This window comes from Lithobates pipiens, unplaced genomic scaffold, assembly GCF_037356315.1.
Source record: "Lithobates pipiens isolate NorthernLeopardFrog02 unplaced genomic scaffold, aLitPip1_a1.2 Scaffold_28, whole genome shotgun sequence".
In the NCBI taxonomy this organism is placed as follows: domain Eukaryota; kingdom Metazoa; phylum Chordata; class Amphibia; order Anura; family Ranidae; genus Lithobates; species Lithobates pipiens.
The window spans coordinates 7,691,394-7,701,168 of NW_027507789.1; the positions used below are offsets into that span (position 1 = coordinate 7,691,394).

At 46.8% G+C, this 9,775-nt stretch overlaps 1 protein-coding gene across 1 annotated transcript in view; it reads right to left on the minus strand.

Annotated features, from left to right (window-relative positions):
* Positions 1-9,775, minus strand: part of TBCD (tubulin folding cofactor D) — a gene marked incomplete at its 5' end in the record, with an annotated part of 179,065 nt that overhangs the window by 113,228 nt on the left and 56,062 nt on the right.

A 9,775-nucleotide genomic window follows, 5' to 3' on the forward strand; every position in this document is an offset into this window, starting at 1 on the left:
ATCGCACAAGGAGACCGTCCCGTTCTTGGGTCTTCTGCTGGCAGGTGTCCAACGCAAAAGGCAAAATTAAATAATCCAACAGAAACCTCCCATATGTAATCTGAAGCCGCGTACACACGGGCGGACTGTATGGCCAACTTAGTCCGTCAGACAATCCGACGGACAGTCCGTCCTACTTTCGAATGAACGGACTTGACCACACACGGATGCACAAACAGTCCGTCGAAAGTTTGCGCGATGACGTGTACAGCACGTACGACGGGACTAGAAAAAGGAAGTCCAAGACACAGCAATGCAACCTTTCGCCGTGTAAATCCTTTCTGAGCATGCGCCATACTTAGTCCGTCGAACTAGCCTACTCACGAGCAGATTGTCCGCTGAAACCAAAGTACGACGGACAAAATTACGGAAATTCCGAAATACTTAGTCCGCCAGACTGCACGCTGAAGAAGTCCGCTGAAGCCCACACACGAGCGGACTGTCCGCTGAAATGTGTTTCGACGGACTAAGTTGGCCAGACAGTCCGCCCGTGTGTACGCGGCTTGAGATTTCACCTGACAATTGTCACCATGCTGAATGCCTACCTTCAGGTTGTCAGTGTCATTAGGCAGGCCTCAGTCAGATGGGATTATTGTAAATCCCTTGATTTTCACTAGGAAAGAATGGCTTCCACGTAGATCCTGATTAGGAGCTGGGACTGTAGACTGGTGCCGTCCACTAATGGCAATTAATCAGGAATAAGAGATTGTATAACATCCTGTTTAGAATTACTGAAACTTCACTTTCTAAAGCCTTTCACCAGCATCGGCGGTAAATCTGCTGGTATTGAAGATACAAAGTTCCACAGAAGAACAGTTTAAAGGATAAACGTAAGCTAGGTTAATTTTCAAGACTTTTAGGATAAAATCCCATGATTATTCAGAACAGGAAGCGGTTAGGGGACAGCTCAGGGTAGAGATACTCTGTAGTTGTAAAAAAACATTCCCATACACTATATGGCCAAACGTTTGTGGGTTCCTAGATCTAGTTATCTACTAGCCAAAAGTAGGTCAACCCAATGCCAAATGATGGAGCTCAGGTGTCACCAGTGAAGGGTCCTGTTAATACAATATCATACACAGACATTGTAGAACATTGCGCTCCTCTAAACTTTGTGCTAGCAGTTTGGTGAGGACCCTTTTGTGCTCCAGGATGACTTTGCCCTTGTGTACAAAGCCAGCTTCCATAAAAACACGGTTGGACCAGTCTGGTGTGGAGGAACTTGAGCGTTCTGCACAGAAGGGTTCACCTCAACCCTCCACCTCTCTTTACAGATACACTCCAATCTTATGTGGAACACCTTCCCAGAAAAGTGGAGGTTGTTTTAGCCACAAAGGGGGCAACTACATTCTAAATTACATAGTTTTGGAATGGGATGCTCCCAGGAGAATGGAGGTTGGCAACATTCCTGTAGAAGCAGCTGCTAGGTGGTCAGAACCTCCTGATGTAGGCATGGCCCTAGAAGAAACCTACAGAACATCCAAGAGCCCTTCCTCTACAAAACGTGTGTGAAAAAGTTCCTGAGAATCAGGGCAACAGTAAATCTATATTTGCTTGTGGAGAGGGAACAAGAGGGGTATGAGAATCGGCAAACCTGTGTAGGCCAACAGCTGACGACTCAATTTGGGATTTTAGTAATGTTGTTCTCAGTGCAAACAGGACGTTTATAGCTCACTTGATTTCTGGCAGATCATCAGGTTTTTACCCCTACCTGCAGCATTTGCAATAGGGATAAAACTTGGGGAAATGTGCATGTACTGCAGAAATGTAATGAATATTTTTCCCTGACATACTCTAAGTCAAGGGTGTTCAACCCACAGCCCAAGAGAGTTCAAAAAGCTTGGCCCAGGAACCCTTGATGGCCAGCAGGAAGCTAGGCACAGGCATGTATGGAAAGACGCTAGGGATGCCGTACACGTACAAACATAACGGCCGAAGCGACCAGCACCGAGAATCATGGCCATGGTTGGAAGGATGCCGGGGTAACAGTACTGGAAGCAGTGAATACAGGGACTCATGATAGTGGCAGGTAAGTAAATTGGGGGGGGTGTTCTGGGGTGGGCTGCAACCCCCAGACACCAGTTACAACCCTAGATTTTAGTTGTGCCCCCCTGAGCCCCCTGCCCAAAACATACCAAAAAGCACATAGTGCTGTGTGGGAAAATAGTTGGCAGGGGACTTTGAGGGGGAGCAATTTAAATCTGGGGAGGAAGTGCAGTCCACCCCAGCACCCCCCTGGATACAACCATGCAGCTGTAGGTTGCTCTCTTTTACATTTATAATGAAAAATATAACAAAAATGAAGATTACTCCGATAGGCACATTGGGGTTGATTTACTAAAGGCAAATCTACTCTGCACTGAAGGTGCACTTGGAAGTGCAGTCGTTTTAGAGGGGAAGCTCTGAAATGAGGGGAAGCTCTGAAATGAGGTCTGCTGATTTTATCATCCAATCACATGCAAGCAAAAATGCTGTTTTTTATTTTCCTTGCATGTCCCCCTCAGGTCTACAGCGACTGCTCTTCCAAGTGCACTTGTAGTGCAAAGTGGATTTGCCTTTAGTAAATCAACCCATTGTCTACATCAGTGATCATTAACTTGTGATGTGCCCGACCTTTTCCACTCATCAGCTCTTCTTAGTGTATTTAATGTGTAGCACAAGAAAATTCCTCTTCTTCAAATGTGGCCCGGGAAGGTCAAAAAGGTTGGCCACCCCTGGTCTAAGTCATCATGTTTTCATGTTCACCTCATGACCCATGCTAGTGCTGTCAGTGACTACTCAAGATATTTCATGAACAGACAGGAAGGACGTCTCTATGGTTCAGCATCCTCCATAAGGTGTAAAGAAAGAAACACCATGTAGATTTTTAATGGAATAAAAGTAGTGTGTGTCCTCAGAACAGGACACTTGGAATTCAAATTGTGAATTGTTGAGTTTTGAACGATGGCATCCCCATTATATGCTCTTTGGTTTCCTCCACAAGCGTCCAAGTCAGTCTTTCTCAGCCTCTTCAAGACAGAGGAACCCTTGAAATATTTCTCCGGTCTTGGGGGAACCCCTGACAAAAATTAGAAATCTACAACTCATGATACATTAGTGTGATGGTCAGTGGGAAGAATGGTCCTTACACTTGTGGTCATTGGGAAGTATTACCTCCTTACAGATAGCTAAAAAGATCAATGGTGTCAGTGGGAACTTATCTGAGAGGCAGAAATGGCTCAATACTGAAGGAACCCCTACAACCTCTGGAGCAGTGTTTCTCAACTCCAGTCCTCAAGGCGCCCTAACAGGTCAGGTTTTCAGGATTTCCCGCAGATGAAATGGCTGTGGTAATTCTAAGGCAGCAAACTGATTAAATCACCTGTGCAAAATAATGGAAAACCTGAAAACATGACCTGTTGGTGCGCCTTGAGGACTGGAGTTGAGAAACACTGCTCTGGAGGAACCCAAGGGTTCCACGGAACCCTGGTTGAGAATCACTGGTCTAAGTCAATGCCGAACACATTAGTGATGTCGGGGTCCACCCAACGTAGCGGGAGACCAGGAGATTGACGCTCCCTGAAGTGTGTCGGAGATGAAGATATTCCCTCTTTAACACAATGGAGTTCAATGGCACACGCAGTGGGATAGAGAAGTATAATGTCGTGTACACACGACCGGACTTTTTGACGGACTAGGTCCGACAGTCTTCCCGACGGACTTATGGCTGACTTTCTGAATGAACGGACTTGGACACACACAATAACACCAAAGTCCGACGGATTCGAACGTGATGACGTACGACCGGACTAGAATAAGGAAGTTCATAGCCAGTAGCCAATAGCTGCCCTAGCATCGGTTTTTGTCCGTCGGACTAGCATACACACGTACGGCTTTCTCGGTCCGGCGGGAAAATTTAAAACATGTTCTATTTCTAAAGTCTGCCTGATTTTTGGCAAGCAAAGGTCCGATGGAGCCCCACACACGACCGAATTGTCCAACGGACTTGTTCCGTCGGACCTTTGCTGTCAAAAAGTCGGGTCGTGTGTACACGGCATAAGCAAGCACCTTGCTTTGAGGGTTCAGCGTTATGGGACATTAAGTATTACTGACAATTCTTAGGTTGGGTACACTGGGGGAAAGTGTGTGACTTACAGTTGTTTTAACACAGAAACCCCCAACAAAAATAAATATCTAAGTATGGTTTTTCAGGTGCATCACTTAATTCGAATAACTGTAAAAAATAAAAAGATGATTTGTTCCATCATCACAGAGCAATGGTTAGTAAATTAACATTAAACTCCATTAAGAAACACTGAAAAACAGTAGAGCCAGAAGTGAGCGCCGTATGTTTTCACCTGTCACGGTGCTATAAACTGAGGAGGTCCCGAACAGTCATGCCCCATTAAGCACTATGTGTATGTTTATTGCTGAAAGATCAGCGACAGAGACAGGTGGTCTATCATCAGCGTTGGTTCCCTGGGGTGTTGGAGATAATAGCAGGCTACGGAATCATGTTCTGTAATAATACACGGAACATTAAACTCTCACTTTAACAAGAATAACGGCTTTCATACGGATGAATATTTGAAGCGGAACTTAAAAAGTTAAACAGGTAAAGATACAGTTGAAACACCAACACCAAATCAGCCATAATATGACCACCCGCCATAACCTGTCCAGGCATGGACTCCACTAGACCACCTGAAGGTATGGCGTGGTACCTGGCACTAAGCCATCAGTAGAAGATATTTAAAGTCCTGTAAGATGGGAGGTGGAGCCTCCATGGATTGGACTTGTTTTTGCAGAACATCCCACAGATGCTCAATTGGATTGAAATCTGGAGAATTTGGAGGTTAAAAAGAAGGGCCGGTTTAAAAAAAATATATATATAAAAGTCAGCAGCTGCAAACACTGTAGCTGCTGACTTTTAATAAGCACACTTACCTGTCCAGGGCGCCCGCGATGTCGGCCGCCCGAGGCTGACCCGTCCCTCGGTCTCGGGTCCCCGGCGCCGCCATTTTGGCTAAGGGAAACAGGCAGTGGAGTCACTGCCCGTTTCCTACTGCGCATTGCGCGAGTCGCGCAGCGCTTTGTGAATGGGGCGCGCTGTGTGAGGCAGATTAGGATGATGTGCCTAGCAACAGGCATTTCTGGCAAGTTAAAAAAAAAAATGTTTTTTCATTTTTTATTTTTTCAGATTTTTTTCTAATTTGTAATGTATTTTTTTTTTTCAGGGTGGCCCTCCACTTTAAAAACTTGTGGTTGTGTTCCTCAAACCATTCTAAGCCCTTGTACACGCGGTCGGAGATTCCGTCGGAATGTTTCCTATCAGACTGTTTCCCGACTGTGTGTGATCTCCATCGGACTGTTTCCGTCGGAATATCCGACGGACCAATTTTTCCAACTTGCCGGTAACATTTTTCCGACAAAATGCTCTGATCATGTGTAGTCTACTCCGACGGACAAAGTGCCACGCATGTTCAGATCAAATTCCTAGACCAAAGCTATTGGCTACTAGCCTGAACGTAGTGCCGTCGTAACGAAATAACGTCATCACGTTACGTACAATTGGATTTTCCGACACTTAAGCCGCGTACACACGGGCGGACTGTATGGCCAACTTAGTCCGCCGAAACACATTTCAGCGGACAGTCCGCTCGTGTGTGGGCTTCAGCGGACTTTTTCAGCGTGCAGTCTGGCAGACTAAGTATTTCGGAATTTCCGTAATATTGTCCGTCATACTTTGGTTTCAGCGGACAATCCGCTCGTGTGTAGGCAAGTTGGACGGACTAAGAATGGTGCATGCTCAGAAAGGATTTACACGGCGGAAGGTTGCATTGCAGTGTATTTGACTTCCCATTTCTAGTCCCGTCGTACGTGCTGTACACGTCATCGCGCAAGCTTTCAACGGACTGTTTGGCTATCCGTGTGTGGTCAAGTCCGTTCATTCGAAAGTATGACGGACTGTCCGTCGGATTGTCTGACAGACTAAGTTGGCCAGACAGTCCGCCCGTGTGTACGTGGCTTTAGTCCGACCGTGTGTATGCAGCATCACTTCCGGAATTAATCCGTCGGAGTAATTTGGTTGTCAGAATCTCCGACCATGTGTACAAGGCCTTTACATTCATCAGACCAGGCCACCTTCTTCCATTGCTTAATGGTCCAGTTCTGGCTGTGGACACCGGTCAGCATGGGCAACCTGACTGGTCTGCGGCTCCGCAGCCCCATACACGACAAACTGCGATACTCTTTGTGTTCTGACACCTTTCTATCAGAACCACCATTGACTTTTTCAGCAGTTTGAGCTCCAGAGGTTTGTCTACTGAATCGGACTTCACAGGCCAGTCTTTGCTCCCTATTTGCACCAGACCAGGCCACCTTCTTCAGTTGCTCCGTGCTCCAGTTCTGACACTCGCCTTCCCATTGTAGGCACTTTTGGCTGTGGACACCGGCCAGCCTTTGCTCCCCATTTCCATCAATGAGCCTTAGCCACCACCACTTTTGGTCGGTCCTGACCACTGCAGACCGGGAAAACATCCCCACAAGAGCTGCCGTTTTGGACTTGCTCTGACCCAGTCACCTCGCCATTATAATTGGCTCTTCTCAAAGTCGATCAAATCCTTACGTTTGCCCATTTAATCCACTTTCAACACAACTTCAGGGACAACGTCCTGCGGCCTGATAGAACCCACTCACTTATCAGATGCAATGTAGTTTGCAATGTCAATTTTCATACAATTTTGGCCGATCTGCATTCATGACAAATGTCTAACCACAGGATTTTCCAATCAGAGTACACAGGCACCCTGGGGTGCCTTCAGATTTCTTCAGGGGTGCCTTGGCATAATGCCTAAAAGTTGCCCCAAAATGATATACAAGGTGGATCAAGCCTGTCCTTTAGTTACACAAAGCCAACTGATGATATCCTCTGTTAATAAGGAGCATGTCGGGAGCCTGCACAGCATCCTTCTTTGCCCCTCCCCCTGTGCCTCCCCTTCAGCATTAGGATCACATTAGCTGAGTGAGGGAAGGAAACTGAGGGAGAAGAGAAATGTTTGAATACAAGCGAGTAACAGTTTGCAAAGGAGAAATTAGCTTTTTAAGAATAAACCACCTCCAAAAGTTGTGTGTCCTAAGTGTGTGTGGATGTTCCTGCGATACGATTTAGAATGCGGTGCATAATTTTAAAGGGTTCCTGAGTAAAAAGAAAAAGTTTGAGAAACACCGGTCTAACCATATCAAGAATTTGCAATTCCGGCGTCCCAATACTTTTGGTAATATAGTATATGTGTTAATTTCCATGATGCATCTGTTTTCTTCTCAGGCTGACAAGACATGAGAGCCCTGATGTCATTGTTACTCACAAAGCACAAGTCCAGAGAGCAGATTGTGATGTCTCGGCTGTTTATTATAGGCACAGACACAAAGAGGGAACTACTTAATTATTCTGACTGATCATGGAGAATGACGGAGAAAAAGCCGCTGTCATCCGTGTTTTCTGCCTCCCGGTATCATCAGACCCGTCCATCCACCTTCTTTACACGGGAGCCCCACATTACTAATCCCAGAGGCCGAGACCACAAATCATATTCTACACACACGTCTCACACACCTTATTTAGGAATCATTTTTCTATGGTTTGAAAGGTTGACAGGTGATATTCATTACTGATATGTGCTGCACTCTCCTCTCCTGAAATACTCTGCATTGCTGGAGGACTCTGCTCCTTCCTCTATAACTCTCCTCTCCTGAAATACTCTGCACTACTGGAGGACTCTGCTCCTTCCTCTATATCTCTCCTCTCCTGAAATACTCTGCACTGCTGGAGGACTCTGCTCCTTCCTCTATAAGTCTCCTCTCCTGAAATACTCTGCTCTGCCGGAGGACTCTGCTCCTTCCTCTATAATTCTCCGCTCCTGAAATACTCTGCAGCGCTGGAGGACTCTGCTCCTTCCTCTATAACTCTCCTCTCCTGAAATACTCTGCACTGCTGGATGACTCTGCTCCTTCCTCTATAACTCTCCTCTCCTGAAATGCTCTGCTCGGCTGGATGACTCTGCTCCTTCCTCTATAATTCTCTGCTCCTGAAATACTCTGCAGCGCTGGATGACTCTGCTCCTTCCTCTATAACTCTCCTCTCCTGAAATACTCTGCACTGCTGGAGGACTCTGCTCCTTCTTCTATAACTCTCCTCTCCTGAAATACTCTGCTCTGCTGGAGTACTCTGCTCCTTTCTCTATAAGGCCCCTTTAACACCGAGGGCGTTTTGCAGGCACTATAGCGTTAGAAATAGCGCCTGCAATCCGCCCTCAAACTGCTGCACCATTGTCTGTAGTGTGAAAGCCCCGAGGGCTTTCACACTGGAGCGGTGCGCTGGCAGGACGTCAGGAAAAGTCCTGCCAGCAGCTTCTTTGGAGCGGTGAAGGAGAGGTGTGCTTACCGCTCCTCCCCATTGAAATCAATGGGACAGCGCTGCAATACCGCCGGCAAAACGCCGCTATTTTGGCGTATTGCGGGCGGTTTTAACCCTTTCTCGGCTGCTAGCGGGGGGGGGGGGTAAAAGCGCCCCGCTAGCAGCCGAAATGCGCTGCAAATCCGACAGTAAAACGCCGCTATTTTTAAAATTTAAAAAATGGCAGCGTTTTACCGCCGACGCTATGGGCGCGGCAGTGTGAAAGGGGTCTTACACTCTTCTCCTGAAATACTCTGCTCTGCTGGAAGACTCTGCTCCTTCCTCTATCCTACGCGCCCCTCAATAAATATCATGAAACAGTATTTCATTTTATATATTATTTACCTCTCTAGTCCTCAAAGGAAGGGGTGGATTACCACCAACATACCCCCTGTCCAGACATTCCTCTAACCCCAGGTCACTTGTGTTTTTTACATCAGCAACACATTACCATCTCTGCTGAGAACCTCCTCCAAGCTCCAACTACCCTCCGAGCAAAGAACTTGTTAGCAATTACTCCTGAGCTCGGCTTCCACCCTGCAGTTTCAGGGTGTGACTCCTCCATCTCTCAGTCCTCCCTCCTACAGCCGCACACCCCGGATCTCCCTAAACTGCCTGCTGCAGGATCCTTGTAGCACAACATGTTGGGGTGCTCCTTCCTCTAACTCTCCTCTCCAAAAATACTCTGCTGGAGGACTCCACTCCTTCTATAACTCTCCTCTCCTGAAATACTCTGCTCTGCTGAAGGACTCTGCTCCTTCCTCTATAACTCTCCTCTCCTGAAATACTCTGCTGGAGGACTCTGCTCCTTCCTCTATAACTCTCCTCTCCTGAAATACTCTGCTGGAGGATTCTGCTTCTTCCTCTATAACTCTCCTCTCCTGAAATACTCGGCACTGCTGGAGGACTCTGCTCCTTCCTCTATAACTCTCCTCTCCTGAAATACTCTGCTGGAGGACTCTGCTTCTTTCTCCAACTCTCCTCTCCTGAAATACTCTGCTGGAGGACTCTACTCCTTCCTCTATAACTCCCCTTTCCTGAAATACTCTGCACTGCTGGAGGACTCTGCTCCTTCCTCTATAGCTCTCCTCTCCTGAAATACTCTGCACTGCAGGAGGACTCTGCTACTTCTTCTATAACGCTCCTCTCCTGAAATACTCTGCACTGCTGGAGGACTCTTCTTCTATAAATCTCCTCTGCTTATATATATATTTTTTTTGGTATAATTAAACCCCTAACCTTGAAATGTGGCTGCTGTCCATGTACTTGTATGAGGAAGTCTCCTGTTCTCTGTGTGAAATC